Below are 19,181 nucleotides of genomic sequence, written 5' to 3' on the forward strand. Positions count from 1 at the left end.
GCTTCTCCCTCTGCCTATGTCTCTGCCTGTCTCTGTGGGTCTCTCATGAAGAAATAAATAAAATATTTTAAAAAGTACACTTGAAAACTACATCTGAAACTCATGATGTACTATATGTTGGCTAATTGAATTTAAATTTAAAAAAGAATGAAGGTGTTGGATTGCAAGAAAAAGAATTCAAAAAGCAGACAGGTTACTAAATGGCAAAATGGGAATGGAAACTACAATGCCTTTTATTTTATTTTTTAAAGATTTTGTTTATTTTTCATGAGAGACACAGAAAGAGAGAGACAGAGGCACAGGCAGAGGGAGAATCAGGCTCCATGCAGGAAGCTCAATGCGGGACCCCATCCTGGACCCTGGGATCACACCCCAAGCCAAAGGGTTGGGCTCAACCACTAAGCCACCCAGGCTTCCCACTACAAAGCCTTTCAAACCTCCTTATTTTTCATCTCAACATGAAGAAAATCAACACTACACTCTTGGAGCACCAAAGACTCAAGTGCCTCTTAAAAGTTATTTAGAACTACTGGCAAGACTGCAATTGTACTTTTACTAGCTGATATTACTATCTTAAGAGCTCTTTTTCAGTGTTCTAGAAAGATCTGTAAAATTTTGCTGAGGTCCTCCACAGAGTGTTTTCAATCTATAGCCTTAGGCATGAAGATGTATCCTAGCTGCTTCACAAACTTGCTTCTGGATGATTTTGCTCAACTAATGGAATAAGCACAATGTGGCTATATTAGTTTCCTAGGGATGCTGTAACAAAATACCACAAACTAGGTGGCATAAAATAGTAAATTATTCTCTCATAGTTTAAAGGGCTAGAAGTCTGAAATAAACGTGCCAGCAGGGTCATGCTCCCTCAGAGGCTCTGAGTAAAGTCCTTCCTTACCTTTTCTTACCTTCTGGTAGTGGCTCTCCACCTGTGGCACTCTTGGCTTATAGCTGTATCATTCCAATTTTTGCCTCTGTCCTCACATAATGTTTATCCTATGCATTCCTGTTTTCACATGGTGTTTGCCACTTCTTAAAATGACATCAGTCATCTTGAATTAAAGACTACCTTTTGTTTGATGATATGTGCAAAAACCCCAATTCCAAAAAAGATCACATTCATAGGTGTCATGGGTTAGGACTTCAACATATATTTTTGGGGGACACAATTCAGCTCATGACAGGGACCGAATAACTTCCATCACCAGGAAGTGCCATGTCAGGAAGTCTCCTGTTTACCTCTTCCCACAACTCAGGCTGCTCACGGAGCCTTGGAAACTCATTGCAAGGGACTGATGACAGCAATCCTTGAAGCCTTTCTGCAGAAGGTGACTGGAAGAAAGTACAATGCTGTCCCCAGAAGCTGGATGAATCCTCACTGATTTTCACCAGTAGTTTGCTAAGGCATTATCTAAATTTACAAAGATGGATCTAGGGGCAGATTAGAAAAATTCTTTGGTTTACTTTTGTGATAGCCTTTTTGCCCAGAACTCAAGCATGAGTAAGGGAAAAAGTAGTTAGATTGTAAGGACAGTCTCTTTGGTATTGGCAACAGCAGTAACTCAGTTTTAGAAAATTATGGAGGCAGAAAAAGACAAAAAGAAACTTAAGACCTCAGTGTTAACTTCTCAGAATTATTCACAAAAAGAACAAATAATTATCTGGAGCCCTCTACACATATGAGGGAGTCCCCTAATGTAAAGTCAGCATGTCACTACTATAAAAAGGGCATTGGAAAAATGAATGCCGGAAGAGATTGAAGACGATGGAAGGAATGGAAACTAACTCTGAAGCTTTACAACTGCTTCAAAAATATTATCCTGCAGGAAATCATAGAAGAAGGAAGTGCAAACAATGCAAACTAATAAGCAAAATTGGCACAATGAAGGAACCTTGGAGGTGAGAATGGGAATAACTTTCATGTCTGTTTTTTTTCCTGCCTTAGTCTTTCCTTGACTGTTCTTGTGACTGGAGGCACATGTTCTGTGTTTTCTTTTTTATTATGTTGCGCGCACTGCGGCAACATGATCAGGGTCCTGAGGATAAGGGGATGAGGAAAATAAAAGAAAAGTAAAGAGATGGGGACAGGAGGGACACAGTGGATGATGTCCAAGCAGTGCCAGCTTTATTCAAGGTTTTACAACATTTTATAGCATGAGCAAAACAAAGCCAAGAAGGTGTTTATTTTTAGCAGGTTTGTGAAACCCTCCAAAGTTCCCTTTTCTCAGCATGCAAGACAGACTCACAGGTGCCAGAAGACCTTGGTAAATAGATAAGCTTGTTGCTCCAGATGTGCATACTTCAAAGGAATATTAGGTATGGTAAACAGACCAGCAAGGACAGCACAGACCCTTATTTACATTTATGACCAGGTCAGAATAAGTTGTATCTATTGTGTTATGTGGGCGATCACGTACAAGCGAGCCCTGAGAACCATTGCTCAAGCCCTTTCTCAAGCATCTACCAACTATTCACCCTTTAGGCTCCCAAGCCTTTTGAGTGAATGAGGGACGCAAGTCCGGGACTGGTTTGGTTCAGTTACTCCAGCTAGTTCGTGGTCGCCCACATTATTATATCATCTATCTATCTATCTATCTATCTATCTATCTATCTATCATCTATCTAATTCTGGTATAGTTAACATACAGTGTTATATTAGTTTCAGATGTACAACATAGTGATTCAGCAATTCCATAATCACCCAGTGCTCATTTCAACAAGTGCCCTACTTAATCCCCATCAGCCCTTTCACGAAGATGGCGCCGAAGGCATAGAAGGAAGCCCCTGCCCCTCCCAAAGCCGAAGCCAAAGCAAAGGCTTTGAAAGCTAAGAAAGCGGTGTTGAAAGGCGTGCACAGTCACAAAAAAAAGAAGATCCGCACGTCACCTACATTCCGACGACCCAAGACCCTGCGTCTCCGAAGGCAGCCCAAATATCCTCGGAAGAGCGCCCCCAGGAGAAACAAGCTTGATCACTATGCCATCATCAAGTTCCCCTTAACTACTGAGTCAGCCATGAAGAAAATAGAAGACAACAACACACTTGTGTTCCTTGTGGATGTCAAGGCCAATAAGCACCAGATCAAACAGGCTGTGAAGAAGCTCTATGACATTGATGTGGCCAAGGTCAACACCTTGATCAGGCCTGATGGAGAGAAGAAAGCATATGTTCGACTGGCTCCTGACTATGATGCTTTGGATGTTGCCAACAAAATTGGGATCATCTAAACTGAGTCCAGCCGGCTATAAATCTAAATATAAATTTTTTCACCATAAAAAAAAATCCCCATCATCTATTTCACACATCCCCTGTTCCACTTCCCCTCTGGTAACTGTCAGTTTGTTCTCTATAGTTAAGAGTCTGTTTCTTGGTTTGTTTCTCTTCCTTTTTCTCTTCTTTTTTTCTATTACAGGTGTCATTCTAGCCTTTCCCCAGAGATATATAGAGATCCTAATACTTGGACTGAACTGGCTAGAGCAATTCTTAAAGTGACTAAAGGCAAGAAAATTTATACCCTTGCCTCTTCCAAGACTCCGAAGGAGGTCATTGTCCTGCTGATCAGGTGCTCAAAAACCACAAGACTCTTGCTAGGTCCTGCTCTAGGTGGCAGTATGCCACCTAGAAAAGAGGTAGGAGCCCAAACTTCCTGGGGAGACAAGACAGGAAAAGAAGTAGGAGCCTAAACTTCCTAGGGGAGAAGGACTGGTGCTCTCTAGAAGAAAAAACATCATGGTGTCACCACAACATTGACTGGGATGATTTGCCCACTGCTTTGCTGGGGATTGCTCACAAATTAAGACAGAAAAGACAAATTGGGGAAGGCAAAGAAGGAGGGGCTGGTTTTCAATTGGTAAGAGAGACACATGTTCCCTTTTACCCTGAGACCTAGACTCTCCTGAATGACTTGGTTCAGAAACCAGATTAAAAAGAAGCTGCCTAAGAATTAATATTGTGAAAATGTCAATGTTACCCAGGGTAATTTACACGTTTAATGCAATCCCTATCAAAATACCATGGACTTTCTTCAGAGACTTAGAACAAATTATCTTAAGATTTCTGTGGAATCAGAAAAGACCCCAAACAGCCAGGGGAATTTTAAAAAAGAAAACCATATCTGGGGGCATCACAATGCCAGATTTCAGGTTGTACTACAAAGCTGTGTTCATCAAGACAGTGTGGTACTGGCACAAAAACAGACACATAGATCAATGGAACAGAACAGAGAACCCAGAAGTGGACCCTGAACTTTATGGTCAACTAATATACGATAAAGGAGGAAAGACGATCCACTGGAAGAAAGACAGTCTCTTCAATAGATGGTGCTGGGAAAATTGGACATCCACATGCAGAAGAATGAAACTGGACCACTCTCTTGCACCATACACAAAGATAAACTCAAAATAGATGAAAGATCTAAATGTGAGACAAGATTCCATCAAAATCCCAGAGGAGAACTCAGGCAACACCCTTTTTGAACTTGGCCACAGTAACCGGAGAAGGACAAACAGTGTATGTTCTCATTCATTTGGGGAATATGAATAATAGTGAAAGGGAATATAAGAGAAGGGAGAAGAAATGTGTGGGAAATATCAGAAAGGGAGACAGAACATGAAGACTTCTAACTCTGGGAAATGAACTAGGGGTGGTGGAGGGGGAGGAGGGTGGGGGGTGGGGGTGAATGGGTGACGGGCACTGAGGGGGACACTTGACGGGATGAGCACTGGGTGTTATTCTGTATGTTGGCAAACTGAACACCAATAAAAATTAATTTATAAAATTTGAAAAAAAAAAAAGCTGCCTAGGTACATAGAATGTGCCTGTCAAGGAGCAAGTGAGACCAGCAGAGTCTGAAATTAAACAACTGGCTACCATAGTATGTGATGGAATAATGGAATTTCTACTAAAGGACCTTGCACAATTTGTGCAGAAGGTTGTAATTACCTCCAGAGGAGGCTTTGGACCTTGGTCCAGATTTATATTTTATTAATGTGGATTTTTATGGCTTAGATGTCTACCTACTCTATGTTGGGCTTTATAAAGGTCCAGGCCAACTATCAGTGGAAAATGTTAGCTAAAGCCAATCATCTCCTCCACAAATTGGTGATGTTGAAGAGGGCTTATCAGGGAGATTTTACTATATCCCAAGTGATGAGAGGGTCCCAAACTGAGTGATCATCTTTGGTAAATCAGTGCAACAATTACAATACTTACTAGAGTCAGATTAAAACTCATCACACGGGATGCCTGGGCCGCTCAGTGGTTTGGTGCATGCCTTTGGCCCGGGGCATGATCCTGGTGTTCCAGGATCGAGTCCCACATGGGGCTCCCTGCATGGAGCCTGCTTCTCCTTCCGCTTGTGTCTCTGCCTCTCTCTCTCTCTCTCTCTCTCTCTCTCTCTCCCTCCCTCTCTCTCTCTCTCTGTCTCCCATGAAAAAATAAATAAAATCTTAAAAAAAAAAGACTCATAACAGGCTTCCCCTTTGGAGTCAACTTTACCTTCCATACTGGCTCTTGATCTCAGCCATGATAGGGACCTTATTCTACATAGGGATCTAATGGTCATAGGTATGTCCCCTCTGGCAGAAAACTACCCTTTCATTACATTAACTGCAGTTTGGGTTCCAAGAAAAAGCAACACTAGTTGGCTCTGCTTGATAGGGGTACTAAAATCTCCCTAATCCCAGAAAGCCCTCAGTTTTTAAAGAGACTCCCTCATCTAGGAGGACCAGTTTGGGAGGAGGAGTAAAAGTGGGGGGGGGGATTACCTGCTTAACTATTAAAATTGGCCCATTTATTGCTAAAAGATTCTTCTGTCCTACTTATTCCCCATCCCTCCAAAACTACCCTCGTTCCCATTATTAGAATGTACATCTTCAGCTAGCAGGTAATCTCACGGAACAAGACTAAGCTTTTATGCTATTGGTGGGCGTCACCCATGAGAAATCAGTTAACTTTCCCCTACCGGTATGAGTGGTAGATGTGCCACAGTACCAGCTGAGGCAAGGCACTGAATGATTATGGCCTCTCATAGCTGACTTAGTTAAAGAAGGAGTACAGATCCTTACCACCTTTTAATTCTCTAATATTAGTTGTTGAAAGCTACAACTAATGAGTAGAGGATAACTATCTATGGAGAGTTAACAAAGATGTTCCCTTTATTAGAGCACCTCTACCAGATACTATTGCCTTATTGAATGACATTTAAAACAACATGGGTAAGTGGTTTGTAGTTATAGACTTTGCTGACACATTCTTTTTTTAGCATTTTTTTAATTTAAATTTTGTTAGCTAACATACAATGCAATATTGGTTTCTGGAGTAGAATTCAGTGATTGATCACTTACATACAACATGCAATGCTCATCACAACAAGTGCCCTCTTTGATACCCATCACCCATCTAGCCCATCCCCCATCACACTCCATCAACCCTGTTTGTTTTCTATTATTAAGAGTCACTTACGGCTTGTTTTCCTTTCTCCTTTTTTTCTTTCCCCCCCTTCCAATATGTTCATCTGTTTTCTTTCTTAAATTCTACATGTGAGTGAGATCATATGGTATTTGTCTTTCTCTGACCAACTTATTTCACTTAGCATGATACACTCTAGCTCTATCCACAATCTTGCAAATGGCAAGATTTCATTATTTTTGATAAATATTGGGGTGCATGTATCCCTTCAAATCGGTATTTTTATATCCTTTGAATAAATATCTAGTACTTCTGCAGGCATATTCTGTTCTGTAAAAATTTCGCAGGGAGTTAACCACAATTTACTTGCACCTTTGACGGCCAATAATATATATTTTCCCAGTTGCCTATGGGGTATTTAAATAGTCCTGCAATTAAACACCATCTTTGCAGTCAGGACCTAAATATTTGACTTGCTCTTGTACTAGAAACTCAGTTTTGGTATTATACCAATGACTTCCGTCATTGGATCTGACCAAGACTGTCTCATAGGTCATCACAACTGTGAGCAAACACCTCATTGAGAAGGAATGAGCAATTGCCCCACATAAGATCCAAGGTCCTATCAATCTGCTACATTTTGAGACTTTGGAATTTATAAGAAGAACTGCTACAAAACTAGTAAAAGATAAGAATTTAGCACTTCAACCTCTCACATTAATAAAGGAAGACCAACATTTGGTAAGAATGTTTGGATTTTGGTGCCAACACATTCTTCATCTCCAATGCTGGTCCTTCTTACTATGTTTTTCAACTTTCTTTTTTTTTTAAGGTTTTTTATTAATTTATTTATTTACGATAGTCACAGAGAGAGAGAGAGAGGCAGAGACACAGGCAGAGGGAGAAGCAGGCTCCATGCACCGGGAGCCCGATGTGGGATTCGATCCCGGGTCTCCAGGATCGCGCCCTGGGCCAAAGGCAGGCGCCAAACCGCTGCGCCACCCAGGGATCCCTGTTTTTCAACTTTCAATGGAGACTTGAGCAACAACTGGTACTAGATAAAATAAGGAGGCTATTACTTTGGCAGTTCTACTAAATCTTTGAGGACAGGACTTAATGGGAAGTTTTGGCCACTGAAAATTTGCTTCCTGGAGCCTCTGGATCAAATGAACAATTAAATGGCTATGCTTAGACTTTTGGTGTAAGCAGCTCCCAGACTTATCCCAAAAGTATTTACCAGTAGAGAGGCACCCCCTAGTAATATACTAGGCACTTATAAAACTGAAGCCCTTACTGGAGGAGAGCCAATTATTAGATGGATATAAATGCCTATTATGCCCTAATCAATGGAAAAAGCTCCCTGTAAAATTTAATGAGGCTTCCTTATTGCAATGGAAATGGCATCTAAATGATCGAGATGCTGGAGTGCCACAACTCTATGAGGAATTAACATATACCCTGCCACTGAGGTTAACTTGCCAAAGCCCCCACAAATGCCTCTGCTTCTTTCTTAAGGGGACTGGAAGGAGAACAGCCAACACTCTGAAAATGAGAAAAAACAACGGTCAATCTTTACCACTGAAGTGAGCATGGGGTATAAGGCAGCAAGACAATGGATAGCCACAGCCCATTACCCCTGTTCAAACACTCCAATTTCCATAAGGAGGGTAAAGGGCTGAGCTGCACACAATACTTCTATTAATAAAGCATGCTCTGGCAGCCCAGGTGGCTCAGCGGTTTAGCACCGCCTTCAGCCCAGGGCGTGATCCTGGAGACTAGGGATCGAGTCCCACCTCGGGCTCCTTGCATGGAGCCTGCTTCTCTGCCTCTCTTTCTCTCTGTCTCCCATGAATAAATAAGTAAAATCTTTAAAAAAGATAAAGCATGCTCTTGGCAAACATTTTCTTAAGGTTCTAGTTTCACAGACTCCTGGTTGATGGCTAATGGGTGAAGTACTTGATCTGGACTTTAGCAAAATCATGGCTGGAAAATACAAGGTTGATTCACTTGGGATAAAGAGATATGGAAAAAAATTGCCACATTGGCAATTTTTCTGCCCATATTGGTGAAACATATCTTGGCTCATGCCAAACAAGACACGGGAGTGGTACAATACCCAAACTAATGAACTAATCAGCCCTCTAAAATAGATAAGCTTCTTGAAGGATGGACAATTTCCAGAACTCTGAGATTAGCCACCTTACTCCTTCTATTGGTGTGCACCCAAGAGGTCAGTGGATTTGGGTATCATGGTGTTATGAAAATGGATTGTTAATAGATCAATTGATCCAGTAGAGAAACATTTACACAGAGCCATTAGGGACTATACCAGATGCCAAAAATCTAGACACTGGGACAATTTACAGAGGAGAAGGGCCACATGAGAACTAACAAATTGACTTCATTGGACCTTTCTCTGAAGCAGCAGGAGTCATCAAATATGCCTTAACAATGGCAGATATCCACACAGGTCTTTTATTGGCTAACTAATGTAAGGCACTAACCTTTTCTAGTGTTTTTGAGAGGTTAATGAAACTTTGGGAGTGCTACAAAGTTACACAGTCAGGTCAACACTTTCACTTCACTGCAAAGGGAATGCAACAATGGCCATTACAAAATAACATTGCTTGGGTTTTTTACCTACTCTATGATCCTATGGCAGCAGATATCATAGAAAAACATAATGGGCTTTTATTTTATGATTTTTAAAATATTTTATTTATTCAGTTGAGAGAGAGAATATGAGTGGGGGGTAGGGGTGGAAGGAGAGGGAGAAGCAGACTCCCACTGAGCAGGAAGCCCAACATGGGGCTTGATCCCAGGACCCCAGGATCATAACCTGAACTGAAGGCAGGTGCTTAACTGAGCCACCCAGGTGCTCCCATAATGGGCTTTTAAAACAAGGACCATCGAGAGAACCTGGAGGACAATGGTCCTCTAAGTGGTCAAAATACTGCTCATAGTCCTGATTACATTAAACCCACCCCCACATGGCATAACTATGCCATATTTAAATTCACCACAAATAAGGAGACCACCAACAGAGATGCTGTAACCTCTGCTGTTTTATATAACCACACTGGATGCAACACAATTATCCATTTTCATAGATGTGGTAAGCCTGACATTATTGCCTACAGCAAAATAGCACCCACCTGATACTTTAACCTTTCCTTCCTGCCTTATCAAAAATTCAAAGCCTAGCTGTCTCTCCTTCAATCTCTCCCTTACTACTGACTCTGGAATCATCCTCAGCCTATGTCTGCTCATCATCCAGTATAAGTGGAACAAACCATGTACTAGTATCTGGAGAGAGAGAGGCATGCTAATCTGCCACCCACATATTTTGCTCTTCTAAAGGCACTGTGGAACAAATCTGGAACTGCTTCTGACTCCCAGAAGGTGGAACTAATTGCTCTGGGTGATATACAGTGATAATTAGATCCATTACTCCTGGCTATGAATGGCCTCTGACTTTAACCCCTACTCTGTTGCTGTGCCCTTTTCTTACTTGAGAAGTCACAACATTCACCAGTGTTCCTATACACCCACTGGCATCCATGCCACCTGCATACCACAGGAAGACATGCAACACTGGTCAGATTGAGGACAATGATAACCAATTTGTTGGTTATTCAGATTGATTAAACTTACTAACATGACCACAAACACCAACACTGAGACTACTACATTATTTCCTATCTCTATTCCTGCTGGCACCAATCCTCTCAGCTAAGCCAGACTCTATAATGTTGCTGGTGACTCATAGGTGCCTTCTAAGCTCTATGAGCCAGTTTTTAGTTCAAATCAAATGAAATCTACTATTATTAACTATGCCACCAAATAAATAGAGCAACATGCCACCACCTATCAAGTGTCATTTAATGAATTTCTAGATATAGTATGCATCCAATATTACCACTAGAATGTTCATAATTGTGCAATTAAATAAAAAATGTTGTAATCCAGAACCAATACCAACAAATCCTACAGGATTGCATAAATTATAGTTTTCGCTATAAATATTTATATTTATATGATAAATATAAACTAAATATAAAATATAAACTCTGCTAACAGTATATACCCTTACAACTATTGACTTCTTTTTGAAATTAATTATAATCATCTCTCTCCTTCTCCAATAAAAGCCCCACTTATTGAGGTGGAAAGAAATTGGCACCTTATGAAGAATCTTCTTGGGATGCCTGGGTGGCTCAGTGGTTAAGTGCATCTGCCTTCATCAGCTCAGGGTGTGATCCTGGAGTTCCAGGATAGAGTCCCACATCAGGCTCCCTGCATGGGGTCTGCGGCTGCCTATGTCTCTGCCTCTCTCATTCTGTATCTCTCATGAATAGATAAATAAAAATCTTTTTTAAAAAACAGGAACCTTCTTTGTGGTGGTTAATTTAATGTGTCAGCTTGTCTAGATCGCGGCACCCAGATATTTGCTCAAACATAATTACTTTGTTTAAGTAATTAGAGTTTAAGTAAAGTAGACTAGCCTCCATTTTTCTCTCTGTAGCATTCCAGCTGTTCTCTCTTTACATCTCAGGTTGAATTCATAGGTGTTCAGGATGTTTTGAAAGTTATCTAGGTAAGTTTGTGGGACCAGATGAATTGAGGACCCCTATTCTTCCACCATTTGCCTAGGTCCAGATTACCCTTCATAATGTGGATGGGCCACAACCAATTAGTTGAAAGCCTTAATACAACAAAGATCAACCTCTTCTGAGCAAGAGAGAGAGAAAGAGAGTGAATGAGAGAGTGCAGAGAGGAGCAGAGGGAGATGGACAGGCAGACTCCATGCTGAGTGTGGAGCTTGAGGCAGGGCTCAATCCCATGACCCTGAGAACATGACCTGAGCTGAAATCAAGAGTTGGAAACTCAACTGACTGAGCCACCAAGGTGCCCCTTAACCAAATCTTTATTTATTTATATATTTTTTATATTTGGGAGGTTTATTTTATTTTTTGGGGGGGGGGTTAAATTGGAGTTCAATTTGTCAACATACAGCATATCACCCTTAACCAAATCTTTAAAATAAATCTCTCTCTTTCTTTCCACACCACACACACACACACACACACACACACACACACACCCTGTTTCTGTTTCTCTGTAGAACCCTAATACACCTTCCCTGGACCTGCTAATATATATATATATATATATATATATATATATATATATATATATGGAAGGCAATGTATACTACATATTTCTTATGCTAAGATATGTCTAAAAAATCAGAGAATACAACCAGTTTGGAAATTATTCTCTAACCAAACCTCTTACAATGCTAAATGCAAGTTTTATATAATATTCAATGGAAGTGGGTTCTACCATTGTAATACTGACTGCTCACAGTAAACAATCATAGCTGTTGAATGTTAAAGCAATTTTTATAAAAAAAACATATTTGATCTCATAGAGGAATCTAACCTCTCATGCATGGGAGTTTCTTTACCCAAATTGATAACTACTTGTTTATAGTTAGAAAAAATTTTCATACCCACTAAAACCATCATCAATAAAGACTTGGGAAATATTTGAGGGAAATTGCCACCCAATGTTACTCCTCTGGATGCTCCTTTAAAAACACAACAGGTCCTCTTACAACAGATAGAGATGATAATAAGAAGCCTGATAGTACAGCTAACCTGTAGGTTATCAAGGAAAAAATGCTCATAACTACCGTACTCCTCATTTTTGTGACTGGTCACATGATCATAGCTGGTATTTCTAAATATCTTTTTCTACTACCCATTTCATATTCCCTTTTCCTTTTGTTGATTGTAATTCATTGCCTGGTGAGATGTCTAAAAATTTATTCCTGAAGGGTCTGCACCATTAGTAGTCCTGCCTGAATAGCTTGCTGTAATTTCCATTGACTTTAACCATAGAACGTGGTATTATTAGAAATGCTCTAAGAGATATTCACTAAAAGGGCCATTTTTATCTATTTGATTATTAAATCTTCCTCTGCTGAGGTTACCTTTTGATTTGCATTATATGGGGCATAATAGCTTACATTCTTTGCCCACATCAGGGAATTCTATCCACCTAACAGTTTGTCAGACTCCTTGTCACCAATTTTCCAATCATATTTCTGCCAAGTCTTTTTTTTAAAGACTTTTCTTTTTTTTAATATTTTGTTTATTCATTCAGAGAGAGAGAGAGAGAGAGAGAGAGAGGCAGAGACACAGGCAGAGGGAGAAGCAGACTCCATGCAGGGAGCCTGACGCAGGACTCAATCCCGAGCCACCCAGGGATCCCCATCTACCAAGTCTTTGACCATGTAATAAACCATTGTTCATGGCCCATGAATATATGGATTTGTGGCATTTGGGCTACATTTTCATGTAACTTACTTGTGCCTTCAGGGTATGCTTGATCCCAATCTTGTATATACCACTTCTTTTTGATAATGGAATGCTCCTGAACATGGCCAAATTTATGGCTTGGTGGGGCAGTTCATGATGGGCAGCTTAGGTTGCATGGTTACTTGGTGGCTTGTGGTTAAGTATTCTGTCTCTACTAAGGCCCAATGGGAAGCCGAAATCTGTTTCTCAAAAGAGAAGTATTCACAGCGATGCTATTCAGCTCTAGGGGCCTCCCAAAGTCTTAAAACAGCATCTCTACCCGCCACTGACACTTCAAGCACCAACAGATTAGTTGGATTATATGACTCAAGTAACAAAGCAGGTTTCATGACAGCTTGAATCTGTTTTAGAGCCTTCTCTTTTTCTAGACCCCACTCAAAGCTAGCAGCTTTTCAGATTATTTAGTAAGTGGGTCAGAGTAGCACACTCAAGTGAGAAATATGTTGTTTCAATTCTAGAGAGGCCCATTAGACATTGTTCCTCTTTTTTGGATGCAGTAGGGGCCAGATACATGACTTACCTTTGCGTCAGAAATGATTTCTCAATATACTCCATGTCACTAAATACCTAAACATTTTACTGAGGTGCCAGTCCCCTGAATTTTTATCAGATTCATTTCCCACTCTCTGATGTGTCTTACAAATATGTCTAAAGTAGCTGCTAAAAAAAAGTAATAGGGAATCTCTGGATGGCTCAGCGGTTTAGCGCCTGCCTTGGGCCCAGGGCATGATCCTGGAGACCCAGGATCGAGTCCCACATCAGGCTCCCTGCATGGAGCCTGCTTCTCCCTCTGCCTGTGTCTCTGCCTCTCTCTCTCTCTCTCATGAATAAATAAATAAAATCTTAAAAAAATAATAATAAAAAAATAAAGTAGTTGCTACTTCTTGCTCACCAGATCCAATCAGTATAATGTCATCAATGTAATGAACTAGTGTGATGTCTCGTGAAAAGGAAAGGCGATCAAGGTCACTACAGACTAAATTATGACTTAGGGCTGGAGAATTAATATGCTTCTGACATAAAGACAGTGAATCTGCATTGTTGTCCTTGTCAGTGAAAAGCAAACTGCTTCTGGCTTATTTGCTAACAGCTATCAAGAAGAAGGCATTTGCCAGATCAATAGCTGTATACCAGGTACCAGAGGATGTGTTAATTGGTTGAGCAACAAAACCACATCTGGAACAGTAGGTGCAATTGGAATCATCATCTGGCTAATTTAACAATAATTATCTGTCATTTTCCAAGTTCCATCTGTTTTCTGCACAGGCCAAGTAGGTACACTGAATGAGGAAGTGCTGGGAATCACCACCCCTGAATCTCTGAAGTCCTTTGATGATGGTACTAATTTTTCCCACCTCTCCAGGAATGTGGTATTGCTGTTGGTTTACTATTTTTCCAGGTAGAGGCAGTTCTAGTGGCTTCCACTTGGCCTTTCATAGCCTAATAGCACTCAATCCACAATCACAGAACCAATACGTGGATTCATCCAGTTGCTGTGTATTTTTTGAGCATTTTTATTTCAATTACGCATTTGGGAATAGAGAAATAACCATAGCATGGGTTTGAAAACCCACTGAGTCTCTGTTTTGGTGACTCAAGTTAGACATTGTTCATTCAAATGAGAACTTTCCTACTTAGACAGATCAAGTAAGAATTTAGTAGATTGCCCATCTATTTCTTCTCCAGGGATGTGATAATCAACTAAAAAATCCCAAAGATCTCTACAAGTTAGCCTATTCTGATTACTGCTTTGACTCTATTGTCTATTACGGCAACCAAACTCACCTTGTTTTGGTGATTAAGTTTCACTATTTGGCTCCTACAATTCTGGGATCCAATTATCCTCATTGTATTGAAATATTCCAGTTCAGTTGCAGCAGTTCACACTGTAATTCTTGACCTACAAGAGAAGATTAACCATAAAGTTCTTCAAGGATGCTTGGATTACCCTCACAAATTTATTTTTCACAATCATGGTGAAAAGTAGATCCTCCAGGGTAAGTGAGCAGATTTTTTTTTGTCTTCAGTTTCATGTGCCTGTTTAGATTTTTTTAAATAAATTTATTATTTATTTGTGTTCAATTTACCAACATACAGAATAACACCCAGTGCTCATCCCGTCAAGTGCCCCCCTCAGTGCCTGTCACCCATTCACCCCCACCCCCCGCCCTCCTCCCCTTCCACCACCCCTAGTTCGTTTCCCAGAGTTAGGAGTCTTTATGTTCTGTCTCCCTTCCTTTTTTTTTAATTTTTTATTTTTTTATTTATGATAGTCACACACACACACCACACACAGAGAGAGAGAGAGAGAGAGAGAGAGAGAGAGAGAGAGGCAGAGAGAGAAGCAGGCTCCATGCACTGGGAGCCCGATGTGGGATTCGATCCCGGGTCTCCAGGATCGCGCCCTGGGCCAAAGGCAGGCGCCAAACCGCTGCGCCACCCAGAGATCCCTCTGTCTCCCTTTCTGATATTTCCCACACATTTCTTCTCCCTTCCCTTATATTCCCTTTCACTATTATTCATATTCCCCAAATGAATGAAAACACATAATGTTTGTCCTTCTTCAATTGACTTACTTCACTCAGCATAATACCCTCCAGTTCCATCCACATTGAAGCAAATGGTGGGTATTTGTCATTTTTAATGGCTGAGTAATATTCCATTGTATACATAAACCACATCTTCTTTATCCATTCATCTTTCGATGGACACCGAGGCTCCTTCCACAGTTTGGCTATTGTGGACATGGCTGCTATAAACATTGGGGTGCAGGTGTCCTGGCGTTTCATTGCGTCTGTATCTTTGGGGTAAATCCCCAACAGTGCAATTGCTGGGTCGTAGGGCAGGTCTATTTTTACCTCTTTGAGGAACCTCCACACAGTTTTCCAGAGTGGCTGCACCAGTTCACATTCCCACCAACAGTGTAAGAGGGTTCCCTTTTCTCCGCATCCTCTCCAACATTTGTGGTTTCCTGCCAGAAGTGGACCCTGAACTATATGGTCAAATAATATTCGATAAAGGAGGAAAGACTATCCATTGGAAAAAAAGACAGTCTCTTCAATAAATGGTGCTGGGAAAATTGGACATCCACATGCAGAAGAATGAAACTAGACCACTCTCTTGCACCATACACAAAGATAAACTCAAAATGGATGAAAGATATAAATGTGAGACAAGATTCCATCAAAATCCTAGAGGAGAACACAGGCAACACCCTTTTTGAACTTGGCCACAGCAACTTCTTGCAAGATACATCCACGAAGGCAAAAGAAACAAAAGCAAAAATGAACTATTGGGACTTCATCAAGATAAGAAGCTTTTGCACAGCAAAGGATACAGTCAACAAAACTAAAAGACAACCTACAGAATGGGAGAAGATATTTGCAAATGACGTATCAGATAAAGGGCTAGTTTCCAAGATCTCTAAAGAACTTATTAAACTCAACAGCAAAGAAACAAACAATCCAATCATGAAATGGGCAAAAGACATGAAGAGAAATCTCACAGAGGAAGACATAGACACGGCCAACATGCACATGAGAAAATGCTCTGCATCACTTGCCATCAGGGAAATACAAATCAAAACCACAATGAGATACCACCTCACACTGGTGAGAATGGGGAAAAAGTGAGCAGATATTAAATGATAAATCCACTCTAACATTCCAATCTTCTTAAGCCTTTGAATCACTATTTTTATAGTATAACAGGACAGTTCTGGTATTTCAACTTCACTTAGTATAGGTTACTTTTGGGTCCATTTTCAGCTACCCAACCAACCACACTGTTAGAGTCCTTTCTAACAACTTGAACTAAATCATTGAATCCATAATCTTTGCTTAGTGTGGGCTCATATCAGTCAATTTAGCCTCATTCAGCTTCATATTCCTTCCACCATTATTCACTTCATTCCCACACATATTCTCCATATTTCCATCTGTTTAAATTGGAAAAATCATGCACATGTTTTGGTGTGTAGCACATCTTCTAGCGGATTACCCTTCAAGGTTTGCTGGGACTTGAGCCCCAGCATTTATCTAGGAGCAAAGTAGGTTGCAGGGTAGATCCTGAGGAGAGTCAGCAGTGCTTTACAAGGAAACTACCATAAGAGAGGCCATTACAGATATTTTGGGCAAAGCATATCTAACCTACTCAGGCAGGAGTGGAAAGCCTGGCAAAGAAAACTCAATAGAACTTAGGGGTATGATATCTCCAGCTTCATTGGAATTTCCCCATAAGTCCCCACTCCAATGTTCAGGATCTTATTACCTCCCAATCAATGTTTTTTGAACATAACTTCTTTATCTTATTCCCCATTCCTCATCCCATACACTTCTTATCCATACATTTTTCCTGGGTTTTGATTTGAAAATATACTACCGCATTCATGATTTTCCCATACACCTTTGTTCTACTAGTAGAAAAAAAATCCTGGGTTGCAAGGTGGGATGTGAGGATACAATGTCTATCTCCAATCCTTGTCTCCAAGCACCAACTATGGAATTTCACTACCACTGGCCAAGTGCTCAGAGGATTGGTGTCCATTACCAAGCCTTTTCCTTTTTCTATGAAATACTTTCTCTTTAGTGGCTTTTCTGCTTTTCTAAAACACACACTTTGGTGGGGGAAAAAACACTTTTCTCAACGAGTAAACTATAGTTAGTGCAGTGAAATTGCCTTTTATACCAAGATTTTAAAGGGGATTAAATATTTAAGGGAAAAGTACATGTAGCCAAAATTATCCTTGAAAGTCATTTGTGAGAGCTCCATGTGAAAGATCTACATAATGTCTATCAATAAGGCCAGCAGTGGAATAGATCCTTGTTTCTTCAATTGAGCACCAGATTAAATAGCTGGATTAGGGGGATCCCTGGGTGGCTCAGTGGTTTAGCACCTGCCTTTGGCCCAGGGTGCGATCTTGGAGTCCCGGGATCAAGTCCCACGTCGGGCTCCTGGCATGGAGCCTGCTTCTCCCTCCTCCTGTGTCTCTGCCTCTCTCTCTCTCTCTCTCTCTCTCTCTCTCTCTCTCTCTCCATCATAAATAAATAAATAAATAAATCTTTAAAAAAATAGCTGGCTTATGTTTAGGGTCCCTGTTGAATGAAAAATACATGTTTAAACACTAGAACACATTCAAGGTGGTGGCATACTTACACTGTGAGAAGCACACAGAAACTGATCATCTAAGTGAAGAGCTGATTCAAGTCTCCCATCTCTCATTCACACCAAGATTTAGATTTATTGGGTGGAATAGTAGATGGATTCACCTCATTATTCATATTCTTATATCCAACATGTGTATATGATGTGACCCCAAAACCCAGAGGAGGTCACATGCCCCCAAAAGGGAGTATTTGGAGTCAGAAAATGTCAGAAAATGCCTCTCAAATTGAAATTTTCAAGAATTGACAGGAGAGGGCCAGCAGAATGGAAGTCACTCCATGAAGCAGTGGTGATGGCAGCAGTGAGAGGATGAACAAGTTCAGTGCATTGAAAGATGATGATAGTGGGGACCATGATCAGAATGAAGAAAGCACAGAAAGAAGGTGAGAAGGAAAAAATGGAATGAGACAAGAGTTAAGGCAGCAGCAAGAGAAAGGCTGATGCTCCTGTACGAGCATCTCCTGCAGTACAACTATACTTTCTGATACTTGAGAAGAACCCCTGGCTGTCCCACCAGCTCACAGAGCTATGAACAGAATACCAAACAGATTGGAACCTTTGCCTCTGTGGAACAGTTCTGGAGGAGTTTATGGCCACATGGCAGGTCCTGGGGACTTGACAGGCCACAGTGACTTCCATATCTACAAGGAAGGAATTAAGCCCATGTAGGACAATGATGCAAATAAAAATGGTGGCAAGTGAATCATTCAGCTTGGCATCTCATTGCTGGGAGTCTTATCCTGGCCATGTTGGAGGAACAGTTCACAGTTGGGGAGGAGATCTGTGGGGCTGTAGTCTCTGTCCAGCTTCAGGAGGACATTATTTAAATATGGAATAAGACTGTCAGTGACCAAACAACCATAGCCCAAATCCAGAATATGCTTTCGTGAGTGCTTAACCTACCTGCCAAAACCTTATGGAGTACAAAACCCATAGTGGCAACATCAAAATGCCAGGTAGTGTGGGCCCTCAAAGGCTCCTTTTTCAAAACCTCTGGAAGCTGCAGTTGAATGTGCCATGACCTTCTCCCTCTCTGTATGGCACCATCATTTTAACTGGTATAATCAGAGTCTCTTGTTCTTTTGGCATGCTATCTGGAAGATCCTCCTGTCCTAGACAAGAAGAATTGGAAAAGAATTTTATGTTTTTTTTAAAAATATATTTATTTATTTTAGAGAGAGAGAGAAAGAAAAGGCACAGGAATGAGGGGCAGAGAGAGAATGAGAG

The 19,181-nt window shown here is 40.8% G+C and overlaps 1 pseudogene; it reads left to right on the top strand.

Moving 5' to 3' along the window:
- Nucleotides 1-1,879: 1,879 nt before the first annotated feature.
- LOC129517959 (eukaryotic translation initiation factor 4E type 2-like) lies at nt 1,880-18,975 on the top strand (annotated as a pseudogene).
- The last annotated feature ends 206 nt before the right edge of the window (nt 18,976-19,181 follow it).

Source organism: Nyctereutes procyonoides, unplaced genomic scaffold (genome assembly GCF_905146905.1).
Source record: "Nyctereutes procyonoides isolate TBG_1078 unplaced genomic scaffold, NYPRO_anot_genome, whole genome shotgun sequence".
Classification (NCBI taxonomy): Eukaryota; Metazoa; Chordata; class Mammalia; order Carnivora; family Canidae; genus Nyctereutes; species Nyctereutes procyonoides.